Genomic DNA, 20,935 nt, shown 5'->3' with positions numbered 1-20,935 from the left:
CAAGAACCTACGAAATTGGGGTTCTGTTCTATTTTGAAACTTAGCATGTACAAGAACCTACGAAAATAGGGTTCTGTTCTATTATAAAACTTAGCATGTACAAGAACCTATGTAATTATGGATCTGTTATAATTGTTTGAATTTAGTATACACAAGAACCACTAAAATTAAGGATTGTAGTATTTGGTTGAAGCTTAGCATATACAGGAACCTACGGAATTATGGTTCTGTTCTATTTTGAAACTTAGCTGTACAAGAACCTAAAAATTATGGTTCTGTTCTATTTTGTTGCATTTAGTATATACAAGAATCACTACAATTAAGGATTGTCCTATTTGGTTGAAGCTTAGCATATGCATGAACCTACGAAATTAGGGTTTTGTTCTATTTTGAAACTTAGCATGTACAAGAACGTATAAAATTGTGGATCTGGCCTATTTGGTGGAAACTCATTCTATGCACGAACCAATAAAATCAAGAATTCTCCTATTTGGTTGAAACTTAGCATATAGGAAAATCTATAAAATTATGGATCTGTTCTAATTGTTTGAATTTAGTATACACAAGAACCACTAAAATTAAGGATTGTAGTATTTTGTTGAAGCTTAGCATATACAAGAACATACGAAATTAGGGTTTTGTTCTATTTTGAAACTTAGCATGTACAAGAACCAACGAAATTATGGTTCTGTTCTATTTTGAAACTTAGCATGAACAAGAACGTATAAAATTGTGGATCTGGCCTATTTGGTGGAAACTCATTCTATGCACGAACCAATAAAATTAAGAATACTCCTATTTGGTTGAAACTTAGCATATAGAAAAATCTATAAAATTATGGATCTGTTCTAATTGGTTGAATTTAGTATAAACAAGAACCACTAAAGTTAAGGATTGTAGTATTTGGTTGAAGCTTAACGTGTACAAGAACATACGAAAGTAGGGTTCTGTTCCTTTTTGAAACTTAGCATGCACAAGAACCTACGAAATTAGGGTTCTGTTCTATTTTGAAACTTAGCATGTACAAGAACCTACGAAAATAGGGTTCTGTTCTATTATAAAACTTAGCATGTACAAGAACCTACGTAAATAGGGTTCTGATCTATTATAAAACTTAGCATGTACAAGAACCTATGTAATTATGGATCTGTTCTAATTGTTTGAAGTTAGTATACACAGGAACCACTAAAATTAAGGATTGTAGTATTTGGTTGAAGCTTAGCATATACAAGAACATACGAAATTAGGGTTTTGTTCTATTTTGAAACTTAGCATGTACAAGAACGTATAAAATTGTGGATCTGGCCTATTTGGTGGAAACTCATTCTATGCACGAACCAATAAAATCAAGAATTCTCCTATTTGGTTGAAACTTAGCATATAGGAAAATCTATAAAATTATGGATCTGTTCTAATTGTTTGAATTTAGTATACACAAGAACCACTAAAGTTAAGGATTGTAGAATTTGGTTGAAGCCTAGCGTGTACAAGAACAGACGAAATTAGGGTTCTGTTCCTTTTTGAAACTTAGCATGTACAAGAACCTACGAAATTAGGGTTCTGTTCTATTTTGAAACTTAGCATGTACAAGAACCTACGAAAATAGGGTTCTGTTCTATTATAAAACTTAGCATGTACAAGAACCTACGAAAATAGGGTTCTGTTCTATTATAAAACTTAGCATGTACAAGAACCTATGTAATTATGGGTCTGTTCTAATTGTTTGAATTTAGTATACACAAGAACCACTAAAATTAAGGATTGTAGTATTTGGTTGAAACTTAGCATATACAAGAACATACGAAATTAGGGTTTTGTTCTATTTTGAAACTTAGCATGTACAAGAACCAACGAAAATAGGGTTCTGTTCTATTATAAAACTTAGCATGTACAAGAACCTACGAAAATAGGGTTCTGTTCTATTATAAAACTTAGCATGTACAAGAACCTATGTAATTATGGATCTGGTCTAATTGGTTGAATTTAGTATACACAAGAACCACTAAAGTTAAGGATTGTAGAATTTGGTTGAAGCTTAGTGTGTACAAGAACAGACGAAATTAGGGTTCTGTTCCTTTTTGAAACTTAGCATGTACAAGAACCTACGAATTTAGGATTCTGTTCATTTTGAAACTTAGCATGTACAAGAACCTACGAAAATAGGGTTCTGTTCTATTATAAAACTTAGCATGTACAAGAACCTACGAAAATAGGGTTCTGTTCTATTATAAAACTTAGCATGTACAAGAACCTATGTAATTATGAGTCTGTTCTAATTGTTTGAATTTAGTATACACAAGAACCACTAAAATTAAGGATTGTAGTATTTGGTTGAAGCTTAGCATATACAAGAACATACGAAATTAGGGTTTTGTTCTATTTTGAAACTTAGCATGTACAAGAACCAACGAAATTATGGTTCTGTTCTAATTTGAAACTTAGCATGTACTAGAACCTACGAAATTAGGGTTCTGTTCTATTTTGAAACTTAGCATGTACAAGAACCTACGCAAATAGGGTTCTGTTCTATTATAAAACTTAGCATGTACAAGAACCTATGTAATTATGGATCTGTTCTAATTGTTTGAATTTAGTATACACAAGAACCACTAAAATTAAGGATTGTAGTATTTGGTTGAAGCTTAGCATATACAAGAACATACGAAATTAGGGTTTTGTTCTATTTTGAAACTTAGCATGTACAAGAACCAACGAAATTATGGTTCTGTTCTATTTGGAAACTTAGCATTTACAAGAACGTATAAAATTGTGGATCTGGCCTATTTGGTGGAAACTCATTCTATGCACGAAAGAAAATAAAATCAAGAATTCTCCTATTTGGTTGAAACTTAGCATATAGGAAAATCTATAAAATTATGGATCTGTTCTAATTGTTTGAATTTAGTATACACAAGAACCACTAAAATTAAGGATTGTAGTATTTGGTTGAAGCTTAGCATATACAAGAACATACGAAATTAGGGTTTTGTTCTATTTTGAAACTTAGCATGTACAAGAACCAACGAAATTATGGTTCTGTTCTATTTTGAAACTTAGCTGTACAAGAACCTAAAAATTATGGTTCTGTTCTATTTTGTTGCATTTAGTATATACAAGAATCACTACAATTAAGGATTGTCCTATTTGGTTGAAGCTTAGCATATGCATGAACCTACGAAATTAGGGTTTTGTTCTATTTTGATACTTAGCATGTACAAGAACGTATAAAATTGTGGATCTGGCCTATTTGGTGGAAACTCATTCTATGCACGAACCAATAAAATCAAGAATTCTCCTATTTGGTTGAAACTTAGCATATAGGAAAATCTATAAAATTATGGATTTGTTCTAATTGTTTGAATTTAGTATACACAAGAACCACTAAAATTAAGGATTGTAGTATTTGGTTGAAGCTTAGCATATACAAGAACATACGAAATTAGGGTTTTGTTCTATTTTGAAACTTAGCATGTACAAGAACGTATAAAATTGTGGATCTGGCCTATTTGGTGGAAACTCATGCTATGCACGAACCAATAAAATCAAGAATTCTCCTATTTGGTTGAAACTTAGCATATAGGAAAATCCTTAAAATTATGGATCTGTTCTAATTGTTTGAATTTAGTATACACAAGAACCACTAAAGTTAAGGATTGTAGAATTTGGTTGAAGCCTAGCGTGTACAAGAACAGACGAAATTAGGGTTCTGTTCCTTTTTGAAACTTAGCATGTACAAGAACCTACGAAATTAGGGTTCTGTTCTATTTTGAAACTTAGCATGTACAAGAACCTACGAAAATAGGGTTCTGTTCTATTATAAAACTTAGCATGTACAAGAACCTATGGAATTATGGATCTGGTCTAATTGGTTGAATTTAGTATACACAAGAACCACTAAAGTTAAGGATTGTAGAATTTGGTTGAAGCTTAGCGTGTACAAGAACAGACGAAATTAGGGTTCTGTTCCTTTTTGAAACTTAGCATGTACAAGAACCTACGAAATTAGGATTCTGTTCTATTTTGAAACTTAGCATGTACAAGAACCTACGAAAATAGGGTTCTGTTCTATTATAAAACTTAGCATGTACAAGAACCTACGAAAATAGGGTTCTGTTCTATTATAAAACTTAGCATGTACAAGAACCTATGTAATTATGGGTCTGTTCTAATTGTTTGAATTTAGTATACACAAGAACCACTAAAATTAAGGATTGTAGTATTTGGTTGAAGCTTAGCATATACAAGAACCTACGAAATTAGGGTTCTGTTCTATTTTGAAACTTAGCATGTACAAGAACCTACGAAAATAGGGTTCTGTTCTATTATAAAACTTAGCATGTACAAGAACCTATGTAATTATGGATCTGTTCTAATTGTTTGAATTTAGTATACACAAGAACCACTAAAATTAAGGATTGTAGTATTTGGTTGAAGCTTAGCATATACAAGAACATACGAAATTAGGGTTTTGTTCTATTTTGAAACTTAGCATGTACAAGAACCAACGAAATTATGGTTCTGTTCTATTTGGAAACTTAGCATGTACAAGAACGTATAAAATTGTGGATCTGGCCTATTTGGTGGAAACTCATTCTATGCACGAAAGAAAATAAAATCAAGAATTCTCCTATTTGGTTGAAACTTAGCATATAGGAAAATCTATAAAATTATGGATCTGTTCTAATTGTGTGAATTTAGTATACACAAGAACCACTAAAATTAAGGATTGTAGTATTTGGTTGAAGCTTAGCATATACAAGAACATACGAAATTAGGGTTTTGTTCTATTTTGAAACTTAGCATGTACAAGAACCAACGAAATTATGGTTCTGTTCTATTTTGAAACTTAGCTGTACAAGAACCTAAAAATTATGGTTCTGTTCTATTTTGTTGCATTTAGTATATACAAGAATCACTACAATTAAGGATTGTCCTATTTGGTTGAAGCTTAGCATATGCATGAACCTACGAAATTAGGGTTTTGTTCTATTTTGAAACTTAGCATGTACAAGAACGTATAAAATTGTGGATCTGGCCTATTTGGTGGAAACTCATTCTATGCACGAACCAATAAAATCAAGAATTCTCCTATTTGGTTGAAACTTAGCATATAGGAAAATCTATAAAATTATGGATCTGTTCTAATTGTTTGAATTTAGTATACACAAGAACCACTAAAATTAAGGATTGTAGTATTTTGTTGAAGCTTAGCATATACAAGAACATACGAAATTAGGGTTTTGTTCTATTTTGAAACTTAGCATGTACAAGAACCAACGAAATTATGGTTCTGTTCTATTTTGAAACTTAGCATGAACAAGAACGTATAAAATTGTGGATCTGGCCTATTTGGTGGAAACTCATTCTATGCACGAACCAATAAAATTAAGAATACTCCTATTTGGTTGAAACTTAGCATATAGAAAAATCTATAAAATTATGGATCTGTTCTAATTGGTTGAATTTAGTATAAACAAGAACCACTAAAGTTAAGGATTGTAGTATTTGGTTGAAGCTTAACGTGTACAAGAACATACGAAAGTAGGGTTCTGTTCCTTTTTGAAACTTAGCATGCACAAGAACCTACGAAATTAGGGTTCTGTTCTATTTTGAAACTTAGCATGTACAAGAACCTACGAAAATAGGGTTCTGTTCTATTATAAAACTTAGCATGTACAAGAACCTACGTAAATAGGGTTCTGATCTATTATAAAACTTAGCATGTACAAGAACCTATGTAATTATGGATCTGTTCTAATTGTTTGAAGTTAGTATACACAGGAACCACTAAAATTAAGGATTGTAGTATTTGGTTGAAGCTTAGCATATACAAGAACATACGAAATTAGGGTTTTGTTCTATTTTGAAACTTGGCATGTACAGGAAACAACGAAATTATGGTTCTGTTCTATTTTGAAACTTAGCATGTACAAGAACCTACGAAATTAGGGTTCTGTTCTATTTTGAAACTTAGCATGTACAAGAACCTACGAAAATAGGGTTCTGTTCTAATATAAAAATTAGCATGTACAAGAACCTATGTAATTATATATCTGTTCTAATTGTTTGAATTTAGTATACACAAGAACCACTAAAATTAGGGATTGTCCTATTTGGTTGAAGCTTAGCGTATACGAGAACATACGAAATTAGGGTTTTGTTCTATTTTGAAACTTAGCATGTACAAGAACCAACGAAATTATGGTTCTGTTCTATTTTGAAACTTAGCTGTACAAGAACCTAAAAATTATGGTTCTGTTCTATTTTGTTGCATTTAGTATATACAAGATTCACTACAATTAAGGATTGTCCTATTTGGTTGAAGCTTAGCATATGCATGAACCTACGAAATTAGGATTTTGTTCTATTTTGAAACTTAGCATGTACAAGAACGTATAAAATTGTGGATCTGGCCTATTTGGTGGAAACTCATTCTATGCACGAACCAATAAAATCAAGAATTCTCCTATTTGGTTGAAACTTAGCATACAGGAAAATCTATAAAATTATGGATCTGTTCTAATTGGTTGAATTTAGTATACAGAAGAACCGCTAAAGTTAAGTATTGTCCAATTTGGTTGAAGCTTAGCATATGCATGAACCTACGAAATTAGGGTTTTGTTCTATTTTGAAACCTAGCATGTACAAGAACCAACGAAATTATGGTTCTGTTCTATTTTGAAACTTAGCATGTACAAGAACATATAAAATTGTGGATCTGGCCTATTTGGTGGAAACTCATCCTATGCACGAACCAGTAAAATTAAGAAATCTCCAATGTGGTTGAAACTTTGCATATAGGAAATATATAAAATTATCGATCTGTTCTAATTGGTTGAATTTAGTATACACAAGAACTACTAAAGTTAAGGATTGTCCTATTTGGTTGAATCTTAGCATATACAAGAACCTACGAATTTAGGGTTATGCTCTACTTTGAAATTTAGCATGTACAAGTACCTACGAAATTAAGGTCCTATTCTATTTTGAAACATAGCGTGTACAAGAACACACAAAATTAGTGTTCTGTTCTTTTCTGAAACTTAGCATGTACAAGAACCTACGAAAATAGGTTTCTGTTCTATTATAAAACTTAGCATGTACAAGAACCTATGTAATTATATATCTGTTCTAATTGATAGAATTTAGTATACACAAGAACCACTAAAATTAGGGATTGTCCTATTTGGTTGAAGCTTAGCGTATACAAGAACATACGAAATTAGGGTTTTGTTCTATTTTGAAACTTAGCATGTACAAGAACCAACGAAATTATGGTTCTGTTCTATTTTGAAACTTAGCATGTACAAGAACGTATAAAATTGTGGATCTGGCCCATTGGGTGGAAACTCATTGTATACTCGAAACAATAAAATGAATCATTCTCCTATTTGGTTGAAACTTAGCATATAGAAAAATCTACAAAATTAAGGATCTGTTCTAATTGGTTGAATTTAGTATACAGAAGAACCGCTAAAGTTAAGGATTGTCCTATTTGGTTGAAGCTTAGCATATGCATGAACCTACGAAATTAGGGTTTTGTTCTATTTTGAAACCTAGCATGTACAAGAACCAACGAAATTATGGTTCTGTTCTATTTTGAAACTTAGCATGTACAAGAACGTATAAAATTGTGGATCTGGCCTATTTGGTGGAAACTCATCCTATGCACGAACCAGTAAAATTAAGAATTCTCCAATGTGGTTGAAACTTTGCATATAGGAAATATATAAAATTATGGATCTGTTCTAATTGGTTGAATTTAGTATACACAAGAACTACTAAAGTTAAGGATTGTAGTATTTGGTTGAAGCTTAGCGTGTACAAGAACATACGAAATTAGGGTTCTGTTCTATTTTGAAACTTAGCATGTACAAGAACCTACGAAATTAGGGTTCTGTTCTATTTTGAAACTTAGCATGTACAAGAACCTACGAAAATAGGGTTCTGTTCTATTATAAAACTTAGCATGTACAAGAACCTATGTAATTATGGATCTGTTCTAATTGTTTGAATTTAGTATACACAAGAACCACTAAAATTAAGGATTGTAGTATTTGGTTGAAGCTTAGCATATACAAGAACATACGAAATTAGGGTTTTGTTCTATTTTGAAACTTAGCATGTACAGGAACCAACGAAAATATGGTTCTGTTCTATTTTGAAACTTAGCTGTACAAGAACCTAAAAATTATGGATCTGTTCTATTTTGCTGCATTTAGTATGTACAAGAATCACTACAATTAAGGATTGTCCTATTTGGTTGAAGTTTAGCATATGCATGAACCTACGAAATTAGCGTTTTGTTCTATTTTGAAACTTAGCATGTACAAGAACGTATAAAATTGTGGATCTGGCCTATTTGGTGGAAACTCATTCTATGCACGAACCAATAAAATCAAGAATTCTGCTATTTGGTTGAAACTTAGCATATAGGAAAATCTACAAAATTATGGATCTGTTCTAATTGTTTGAATTTAGTATACACAAGAACCACTAAAATTAAGGATTGTAGTATTTGGTTGAAGCTTAGCATATACAAGAACATACGAAATTAGGGTTTTGTTCTATTTTGAAACTTAGCATGTAGAAGAACCGACGAAATTATGGTTCTGTTCTATTTGGAAACTTAGCATGTACAAGAACGTATAAAATTGTGGATCTGGCCTATTTGGTGGAAACTCATTCTATGCACGAAAGAAAATAAAATTAAGAATTCTCCTATTTGGTTGAACCTTAGCATATAGGAAAATCTATAAAATTATGGATCTGTTCTAATTGTTTGAATTTAGTATACACAAGAACCACTAAAATTAAGGATTGTAGTATTTGGTTGAAGCTTAGCATATACAAGAACATACGAAATTAGGGTTTTGTTCTATTTTGAAACTTAGCATGTACAAGAACCAACGAAATTATGGTTCTGTTCTATTTTGAAACTTAGCATGTACAAGAACCTACGAAATTAGGGTTCTGTTCTATTTTGAAACTTAGCATGTACAAGAACCTACGCAAATAGGGTTCTGTTCTATTATAAAACTTAGCATGTACAAGAACCTATGTAATTATGGATCTGTTCTAATTGTTTGAATTTAGTATACACAAGAACCACTAAAATTAAGGATTGTAGTATTTGGTTGAAGCTTAGCATATACAAGAACATACGAAATTAGGGTTTTTTTCTATTTTTAAACTTAGCATGTACAAGAACCAACGAAATTTTGGTTCTGTTCTATTTTGAAACTTAGCTGTACAAGAACCTAAAAATTATGGTTCTGTTCTATTTTGTTGCATTTAGTATATACAAGAATCACTACAATTAAGGATTGTCCTATTTGGTTGAAGCTTAGCATATGCATGAACCTACGAAATTAGGATTTTGTTCTATTTTGAAACTTAGCATGTACAAGAACGTATAAAATTGTGGATCTGGCCTATTTGGTGGAAACTCATTCTATGCACGAACCAATAAAATCAAGAATTCGCCTATTTGGTTGAAACTTAGCATACAGGAAAATCTATAAAATTATGGATCTGTTCTGATTGTTTGAATTTAGTACACACAATAACCACTAAAATTAAGCATTGTAGTATTTGGTTGAAGCTTAGCATATACAAGAACATACGAAATTAGGGTTTTGTTCTATTTTGAAACTTAGCATGTACAAGAACCAACGAAATTATGGTTCTGTTCTATTTTGAAACTTAGCATGTACAAGAACGTATAAAATTGTGGATCTGGCCTATTTGGTGGAAACTCATTCTATGCACGAACCAATAAAATTAAGAATTCTCCTATTTGGTTGAAACTTAGCATATAGGAAAATCTATAAAATTATGGATCTGTTCTAATTGTTTGAATTTAGTATACACAAGAACCACTAAAATTAAGGATTGTAGTATTTGGTTGAAGCTTAGCATATACAAGAACATACGAAATTAGGGTATTGTTCTATTATGAAACTTAGCATGTACAAGAATCTATAAAATTGTGGATCTGGCCTATTGGGTGGAAACTCATTGTATACTCGAAACAATAAAATTAAGAATTCTCCTATTTGGTTGAAACTTAGCATATAGGAAATATATAAAATTATGGATCTGTTCTAATTGGTTGAATTTAGTATACACAAGAACCACTAAAGTTAAGGATTGTAGTATTTGGTTGAAGCTTAGTGTGTACAAGAACATACGAAATTAGGGTTTTGTTCTATTTTGAAACTTAGCTGTACAAGAACCTAAAAATTATGGTTCTGTTCTATTTTATTGCATTTAGTATATACAAGAATCACTACAATTAAGGATTATCCTATTTGGTTGAAGCTTAGCATATGCATGAACCTACGAAATTAGGGTTTTGTTCTACTTTGAAACTTAGCATGTACAAGAACGTATAAAATTGTGGATCTGGCCTATTTGGTGGAAACTCATTCTATGCACGAACCAATAAAATCAAGAATTCTCCTATTTGGTTGAAGCTTAGCATATACAAGAACATACGAAATTAGGGTTCTGTTCTATTTTGAAACATAGCCTGTACAAGATTCTATAAAATTGTGGATCCGTTCTGTTTGCTTGCATTTAGTATGTACATGAATCACTACAATTAAGGATTGTCCTATTTGGTTGAAGCTTAGCATATGCAAGAACCTACAAAATGTGTGTTCTGTTCTATTTTTAAACTTGGCATGTACAAGAGCCTATAAATTTGTTTATGTGTTCTATTTGGTTGAACTTCATTATATACAAGGACCAGTAAAATTAAGAATTCTCCTTTTAGGTTGTACCTTAGCATATACAAGAACCTACGAAATTAGGGTTTTGTTCTATTTTGAAACTTAGCATGTACAAGATCTTATAAAATTATGGGTCTGTTCTATTTGGTTGCATTTAGTATATACAAGAATCACTACAATTAGGGATTGTCCTATTTGGTTGAAGCTTAGCATGTACAAGAACCTACGAATTTAGGGTTCTGTTCTATTTTGAAACTTAGCATGTACAAGATCTTGTAAAATTATGGGTCTGTTCTATTTTGTTGCATTTAGTATATACAAGAATCACTACAATTAGGGATTGTCCTATTTGGTTGAAGCTTAGCGTATGCATGAACCTACGAAATTAGGTTTTTGTTCTATTTTGAAACTTAGCATGTACAAGAACGTATAAAATTGTGTATCTGGCCTATTTGGTGGAAACTCATTCTATGCACGAACCAATAAAATCAAGAATTCGCCTATTTGGTTGAAACTTAGCATACAGGAAAATCTATAAAATTATGGATCTGTTCTGATTGTTTGAATTTAGTACACACAATAACCACTAAAATTAAGCATTGTAGTATTTGGTTGAAGCTTAGCATATACAAGAACATACGAAATTAGGGTTTTGTTCTATTTTGAAACTTAGCATGTACAAGAACCAACGAAATTATGGTTCTGTTCTATTTTGAAACTTAGCATGTACAAGAACGTATAAAATTGTGGATCTGGCCTATTTGGTGGAAACTCATTCTATGCACGAACCAATAAAATTAAGAATTCTCCTATTTGGTTGAAACTTAGCATATAGGAAAATCTATAAAATTATGGATCTGTTCTAATTGTTTGAATTTAGTATACACAAGAACCACTAAAATTAAGGATTGTAGTATTTGGTTGAAGCTTAGCATATACAAGAACATACGAAATTAGGGTATTGTTCTATTATGAAACTTAGCATGTACAAGAATCTATAAAATTGTGGATCTGGCCTATTGGGTGGAAACTCATTGTATACTCGAAACAATAAAATTAAGAATTCTCCTATTTGGTTGAAACTTAGCATATAGGAAATATATAAAATTATGGATCTGTTCTAATTGGTTGAATTTAGTATACACAAGAACCACTAAAGTTAAGGATTGTAGTATTTGGTTGAAGCTTAGTGTGTACAAGAACATACGAAATTAGGGTTTTGTTCTATTTTGAAACTTAGCTGTACAAGAACCTAAAAATTATGGTTCTGTTCTATTTTATTGCATTTAGTATATACAAGAATCACTACAATTAAGGATTATCCTATTTGGTTGAAGCTTAGCATATGCATGAACCTACGAAATTAGGGTTTTGTTCTACTTTGAAACTTAGCATGTACAAGAACGTATAAAATTGTGGATCTGGCCTATTTGGTGGAAACTCATTCTATGCACGAACCAATAAAATCAAGAATTCTCCTATTTGGTTGAAGCTTAGCATATACAAGAACATACGAAATTAGGGTTCTGTTCTATTTTGAAACATAGCCTGTACAAGATTCTATAAAATTGTGGATCCGTTCTGTTTGCTTGCATTTAGTATGTACATGAATCACTACAATTAAGGATTGTCCTATTTGGTTGAAGCTTAGCATATGCAAGAACCTACAAAATGTGTGTTCTGTTCTATTTTGAAACTTGGCATGTACAAGAGCCTATAAATTTGTTTATGTGTTCTATTTGGTTGAACTTCATTATATACAAGGACCAGTAAAATTAAGAATTCTCCTTTTAGGTTGTACCTTAGCATATACAAGAACCTACGAAATTAGGGTTTTGTTCTATTTTGAAACTTAGCATGTACAAGATCTTATAAAATTATGGGTCTGTTCTATTTGGTTGCATTTAGTATATACAAGAATCACTACAATTAGGGATTGTCCTATTTGGTTGAAGCTTAGCATGTACAAGAACCTACGAATTTAGGGTTCTGTTCTATTTTGAAACTTAGCATGTACAAGATCTTGTAAAATTATGGGTCTGTTCTATTTTGTTGCATTTAGTATATACAAGAATCACTACAATTAGGGATTGTCCTATTTGGTTGAAGCTTAGCGTATGCATGAACCTACGAAATTAGGTTTTTGTTCTATTTTGAAACTTAGCATGTACAAGAACGTATAAAATTGTGTATCTGTCCTATTTGGTGGAAACTCATCCTATGCACGAACCAATAAAATTAAGAATTCTCCTATGTGGTTGAAACATTGCATAGAGAAAAAACTATAAAATTATGGATCTCTTCTAATTGGTTGAATTTAGTATACACAAGAACCACTAAAGTTAAGGATTGTAGTATTTGGTTGAAGCTTAGCGTGTACAAGAACATACGAAATTAGGGTTCTGTTCTATTTTGAAACTTAGCATGTACAAGATCTTATAAAATTATGGGTCTCTTCTATTTGGTTGCATTTAGTATATACAAGAATCACTACAATTAGGGATTGTCCTATTTGGTTGAAGTTTAGCGTATACAGGAACCTACGGAATTAGAGTTTTGTTCTATTTTGAAACTTAGCATGTACAAGAAACTAAAAGTTATGAATCTGTTCTATTTTGTTGCATTTACTATAACAAGAATCATTACAATTAAGGATTGTCCTATTTGGTTGAGGTTTAGCATATGCAAGAACCTACAAAATTTGTGTTGTGTTCTATTTTGAAACTTGGCATGTACAAAAGCCTATAAATTTGTTTATGTGTTCTATTTGGTTGAATTTCATTATATACAAGGACCAGTAAAATTAAGAATTCTCCTTTTAGGTTGTACCTTAGCAAATACAAGAACCTACAAAATTAGGGTTTTGTTCTATTTTGAAACTTAGCATGTACAAGATCTTATAAAATTATGGGTCTGTTCTATTTGGTTGCATTTAGTATGTACAAGAATCACTACAATTAAGGATTGTCCTATTTGGTTGAAGCTTAGCATATGCATGAACCTACGAAATTAGGGTTTTGTTTTATTTTGAAACTTATCATGTACAAGAACGTATAAAATTGTGGATCTGGCCTATTTGGTGGAAACTCATCCTATGCACGAACCAATAAAATTAAGAATTCTCCTATGTGGTTGAAACTTTGCATATAGAAAGATCTATAAAATTATGGATCTCTTCTAATTGGTTGAATTTAGTATACACAAGAACCACTAAAGTTAAGGATTGTAGTATTTGGTTGAAGCTTAGCGTGTACAAGAACACACGAAATTAGGGTTCTGTTCTGTTTTGAAACTCAGCATGTACAAGAACCTAAAAATTATGTATCTGTTCTATTTGGTTGAATTTTGTATATACAAGAATCACTACAATTAAGGATTGTCCTATTTGGTTGAAGCTTAGCATATGCAAGAACCTACGAAATTAGGGTTTTGTTCTATTTTAAAACTTAGCATGTACAAGAACCTATATAATTATGGACCTGTTCGATTTGGTTGCATTTAGTATGTACAAGAATCACTACAATTAAGGATTGTCCTATTTGGTTTAAGCTTAGCATATACAAGAAGATACGAAATTAGGGTTCTGTTCTATTTTGAAACTTAGCATGTACAAGACCATACAAAATTAGGGTTCTGTTCGTTTTTGAAACTTAGCATGTACAAGTACCTATAAAATTGTTTATCTGTTCTATTTGGTTGAAATTCATTATATACTAGGACCAGTAATATTAACAATTCTCCTATTTGGCTGAAATTCATTATCTACCAGAACCAGTAAAATTAAGAATTCTCCTATTTGCTTGAAACTTAGCATATAGAAAAATCTACAAAATTATGGATCTGTTCTAATTGGTTGAATTTAGTATACACAAGAACCGCTAAAGTTAAGGATTGTCCTATTTGGTTGAAGCTTAGCATATGCATGAACCTACGAAATTAGGGTTTTGTTCTATTTTGATGAAACTTAGCATGTACAAGAACGTATAAAATTGTGGATCTGGCCTATTTGGTGGAAACTCATCCTATGCACGAACCAATAAAATTAAGAATCCTCCTATGTGGTTGAAACTTTGCATATAGAAAAATCTATAAAATTATAGATCTGTTCTAATTGGTTGAATTTAGTATACACAAGAACCACTAAAGTTAAGGATTGTAGTATTTGGTTGAAGCTTAGCGTGTACAAGAACATACGAATTTAGGGTTCTGTTCTATTTTGAAACTCAGCATGTACAACAACCTAAAAATTATGTATCTGTTCTAATTGGTTGACTTTAGTATACACAGGAATCACTACAATTAAGGATTGTCCTTGTTGGTTGAAGCTTAGCATATACAAGAACCTACGAAATTAGAGTTCTGTTCTTTTTGTGAAACTTAGCATGTACAAGAACCTATAAAGTTGTGGATCTTGCCTATTGGGTGGAAACTCATTCTATACAGGTACCAATAAAATTAAGAATTCTCCTATTTGGTTGAAACTTAGCATATAGAAAAATCTACAAAATTATGGATCTGTTCTAATTGGTTGAATTTAGTATGCACAAGAACCGCTAAAGTTAAGGATTATACCATTTGGTTGAAGCTTAGCATATACAGGAACCTACGGAATTATGGTTCTGTTCTATTTTGAATCTTAGCATGTACAAGAAACTAAAAATGATGTATCTGTTCTATTTGGTTGAATTTAGTATATACAAGAATCATTACAATTAAGGATGGTGTTACGGCGCGCTAGACGGTCAGTGTGGCGTACCTTTCGGTCTGACCGCCGACGCCTATCTCTCATCAAACTGACCTGCAGTAACCTAAGGGACCACCATAAACCGAATCTTTTCAACTTACTTTCGATTCATACAAATATTATTCGGTTTATGGATGGTCATTTGAACTGTCATTAGGTTTATTGCACTCTCTTGTTAATTACGGGAAAAGCAGATGTGTCCCGTTAAATGGCGGGTTTTTCCCAAGAACAAGGACACCCATGAGCCAAATATGCAGGAGACTTTCTCCTCGCATTATGTGTATTAATATTGGCTAAAAACCAATGGGCATCGCGGATCGTTACCCTCACTATTCTACCTAAAGGTGTGAACAACGAATCCGCGTCCTTGGTTCAGCAAGGGTACACCCACATCGAGCTTTCCTCCTAAACAAGACGAGATGGGTCAATCACTGTTCTACTGTTCTTCAATCAATCAAGTCGACTGCTCTTCTACTCCTCAGACAGTCAAGTAAACTGTTCATCTACCACGCAGACAGTCAAGTCTCTGCTCTTCTACTAAGCAGACAGTCAAGTCACTGCTCTTCTACTAAGCAGACAGTCAAGTCTCTGCTCTTCTACTAAGCAGACAGTCAAGTCTCTGCTCTTCTACTAAGCAGACAGTCAAGTCTCTGCTCTTCTACTAAGCAGACAGTCAAGTCTCTGCTCTTCTACTAAGCAGACAGTCAAGTCTCTGTTCTTCTACCAAGCAGACAGTCAAGTCTCTGCTCATCATTCGGCAAACCAGTCAAATACAATTCTAGCCACCGAGGCAGTAACTTCAATTCACGCCAACGAGACAGTCGATTCTTGGCGTCAACATACTTCGGACGGTTCTTGCACTCATTCGGCAAGCTAGTCTAATAGTTTCACACGATATCGGGATTCATCGCGTTAACCGGTATCCATTACAACATATTTCTATATACGTTCCAAGTGTTGTGAAAAGTGGCGAAATAAATAAAAATATATAACTGACGACTACAGTTATTTCAATATAACCACCCCTATTATCGTAACTGAAATCAGGGAATCGCCCTGCTCGAGGTGTCGATCCGTAGATCGTAACGGGAATTTACGACTCCCGTTGACGCGAATAACGGAGACGCGTCTCCCCGCGACTGGACGAACAAACAGATGGTCTTATTTGGTCGAAGCTTAGCATGTACAAGAACATACGAAATTAGCGTTTTGTTCTATTTTGAAACTTATCATGTACAAGAATCTACGAAATTAGGATTCTGTTCTATTGTGAAACTTAGCATGTACAAGAACCTAAAATTTATGGATCTGTTCTATTTTGTTGCATTTAGTATATACAAGAATGACTACAATTAAGGATTGTCCTATTTGCTTGAAGCTTAGCATATGCAAGAACCTACGAAATTAGGGTTCTGTTCTATTTTGAATCTTAGCATGTACAAGAACCTAAAATTTATGGATCTGTTCTATTTTGTTGCATTTAGTATATTCAAGAATCACTACAATTAAGGATTGTCCTATTTGGTTGAATCTTAGCATATACAAGAACCTACGAATTTAGGGTTCTGCTCTACTTTGAAACTTAGCATGTACAAGTACCTACGAAATTAGGGTCCTATTCTATTTTGAAACATAGCGTGTACAAGAACACACAAAATTAGGGTACTGTTCTTTTCTGAAACTTAGCATGTACAAGAACCTAAAAATTATGTATCTGTTCTATTTGGTTGCATTTAGTATGTACAAGAATCACTACAATTAAGGATTGTCCTATTTGATTGAAGATTAGCATAAACAAGAAGATACGAAATTAGGGTTCTGTTCTATTTTGAAACTAAGCATGTACAAGTACCTATAAAATTGTTTATCTGTTCTATTTGGTTGAAATTCATTATATACTAGGACCAGTAATATTAACAATTCTCCTATTTGGCTAAAATTCATTATCTACCAGAACCAGTAAAATTAAGAATTCTCCTATTTGCTTGAAACTTAGCACATAGAAAAATCTACAAAATTATGGATCTGTTCTAATTGGTTGAATTTAGTATACACAAGAACCGCTAAAGTTAAGGATTGTCCTATTTGGTTGAAGCTTAGCATATGCATGAACCTACGAAATTAGGGTTTTGTTCAATTTTGAAACTTAGCATGTACAAGAACGTATAAAATTGTGGATCTGGCCTATTTGGTGGAAACTCATTCTATGCAAGAACCAATAAAATTAAGAATACTCCTATTTGGTTGAAACTTAGCATATAGGAAAATCTATAAAATTATGGATCTGTTCTAATTGGTTGAATTTAGTATACAGAAGAACCACTAAAGTTAAGGATTGTAGTATTTGGTTGAAGCTTAGCGTGTACAAGAACATACGAAATTAGGGTTCTGTTCTATTTTGAAACTCAGCATGTACAAGAACCTAAAAATTATGTATCTGTCCTATTTGGTTGAATTTAGTATATACAAGAATCATTACAATTAAGGATTGTCCTATTTGGTTTAATCTTAGCATATACAAGAACCTACGAATTTAGGGTTCTGCTCTACTTTGAAACTTAGCATGTACAAGTACCTACGAAATTAGGGTCCTATTCTATTTTGAAACATAGCGCGTACAAGAACACACAAAATTAGGGTTCTGTTCGTTTCTGAAACTTAGCATGTACAAGAACCTAAAAATTATGGATCTGTTCTAATTGGTTGAATTTAGTATACACAAGAACCACTAAAGTTAAGGATTGTAGTATTTGGTTGAAGCGTAGCGTGTACAAGAACCTACGAAATTAGTTTTCTGTTATATTTCGTAACTTAGCATGTACAAGAACCTATGTAATTATGGATCTGTTCTATTTGGATGAATTTAGTATACACAATAACCACAAAAATTAAGGATTGTCCTATTTGGTTGAAGCTTACCATATACAAGAACCTACGAAATTTGTGTTCTGTTCTATATTGAAACTTGGCATGTACAAGAGCCTATAAAGTTGTTTATGTGTTCTATTTGGTTGAAATTCATTATATACAAGGACCAGTAAAATTAAGAATTCTCCTATTTGGTTGAAACTTAACATATAGGAAAATCTATAAAATTATGGATCTGTTCTAATTGTTTGAATTTAGTATACACAAGAACCACTAAACTTAAGGATTGTAGTATTTGGTTGAAGCTTAGCGTGTACAAGAACATACGAAAATAGGGTTCTGTTCTATTTTGAAACTTAGCATGTACAAGAAACTACGAAATTAGGGTTCTGTTCTATTTTGAAACTTAGCATGTACAAGAACCTATGTAATTATGGATCTGTTCTATGTGGATGAATTTAGTATACACAATAACCACAAAAATTAAGGATTGTCCTATTTGGTTGAAGCTTAGCATATACAAGAACCTACGAAATTTGTGTTCTGTTCTATATTGAAACTTGGCATGTACAGGAACCTATAAAATTGTAGAGCTGTCCTATTTGGTGGAAACTCATTACATACAAGAACCAGTAAAATTATGAATTCTCCTATTTGGTTGAAACTTAGCATATAGAAAAATCTATAAAATTATGGATCTGTTCTAATTGGTTGAATTTAGTATACACAAGAACCACTAAAATTAAGGATTGTCCTATTTGGTTGAAGCTTAGTATATACAAGAACCACTAAAATTAAGGATTGTCCTATTTGGTTGAAGCTTAGCATATACAAGAACCTACGGAATTAGGGTTCTGTTCTATTGTGAAACTTAGCATGTTCAAGAACCTATATAATTATGAATCTGATCAATTTGGTTGAAATTTGGTATGTACAAGAAACAGTAAAATTAAGGAATACCGTACTTGTTTGAAATTTAACTTATACAGTATCCAGTGAAATTAAGGATTGTCCTATTTGCTTGAAATTCATTATATACCAGAACCAGTAAAGTTAAGAATTCTCCTATTTGGTTGAAACTTAGCATATATGAAAATCTATAAAATTATGGATCTGTTCTAATTGGTTGAATTTAGTATATAAAAGAACCACTAAAATTAAGGATTGTCTTATTGAGTTGAAACCTAGCATATACGAGAACCTACGAAAGCCGACCTAACGATTATTAGGCGAAGTGCTCCGAGGACCCCAGCTAAGCTTAGCTTCTAAAGCCCGTAACCGTTTGCGCCTTGCACTACGCAATATAGATAGACAAGTTTTGTATAGTTTCTTCGCTAATAAAATGAGTTACGATGGTTCTACAATTTATCAATTTATCAATTGGAATTGGAGTACACTCAATATTCTGGTTTATAGCTGGAGATAAATAAGAAACATATATATTATATACAGCACATCTCATTCAACATATGGAAAATCGTTAGTAGAACATAAGTTATGAAAACACATTTTAATTCATGAATGTGTTATGAAAATTATGTAAGAAAATATAAATAAAAGACAATGCGAAATATCATGCAAAATATGTCGTGCAGCGAATAAATGATTCATTATTTATAATATTTCATATCTTATTTCCCTTGTAAAATATTTATAATATTTTGACGTACTCAGTTTAATAGTTTTAACTTTATAATTTGATTCCTTTACTGTTTGAAATTGACTTCTAATGGTATAACGTGTAAACTTACTCCTAGATCTAACATTGCGGTGATCGTCCTGAAAAATAATTTTTCGAACGGTTACCGTTACTTTCTTAATAACATTGCCAATCAGAATTTCATAATATGGAGTTTTAATTTGGTGGAATCTGTATGGTCCTAACCATTCAGTGTCCAACTTATCTTTCTTATGATCGTTATGAATAAGAACATAATCTCCCTCTTTAAACACAGTTTGAGTTCGAACAATCTTTCGTTTCTGATCTCGAAGATATCTCTTTTTACATCAAGGCATCTCTCGCGATTTCTCTAATATTTATTCAATTGTTTCTGCAGTGAAAGTGAAAACATGTCGTTATAGCTTAAACCCATAGTTTTGGCTATCATGGAGGGCAAATTAGCTTTTCTACCGAAAGTTAATTCAAATGGCGAGAAGTCTGTGGCTTCGTGAATCGATGTATTATATCTTAAAGAAATAAAATTCAAAACTTCATCCCATTCTCTATTCTTATCGTGTAAACTACTTCGTATCAAATCTTTTACTACAGCATGTGTTCTTTCTAAGGATCCGTTGGATTAAGTATGAAAGCATGTGGTTTTAAAAGCTTCGTCAAACTTAATCAGTAATTCGCTTACAAAATTCTGTCCTTGATCCGTCAAAATTGTTCTTGGTGCTGAGAAAATATAAATGCAGTGTTCCAAAAGAGCGTTAATAATTGACTCTCTCTGTTGGGTCTTTAAAGGTACTAATATTAAATATTTCGTCAGTCCGTCGTGAATGGAAAATATGAATTAATTTCCCGTTTTCATTTTCGTCATTGATCTAATGATATCCATTGCTATTTTATCGTTTGTTTGCAAAGGTG

Source organism: Bombus pascuorum, unplaced genomic scaffold (assembly GCF_905332965.1).
Source record: "Bombus pascuorum unplaced genomic scaffold, iyBomPasc1.1, whole genome shotgun sequence".
Taxonomy (NCBI): domain Eukaryota; kingdom Metazoa; phylum Arthropoda; class Insecta; order Hymenoptera; family Apidae; genus Bombus; species Bombus pascuorum.
The sequence above is the reverse complement of the archived record's forward strand: the minus strand, read 5'-3'. Positions refer to the sequence as shown.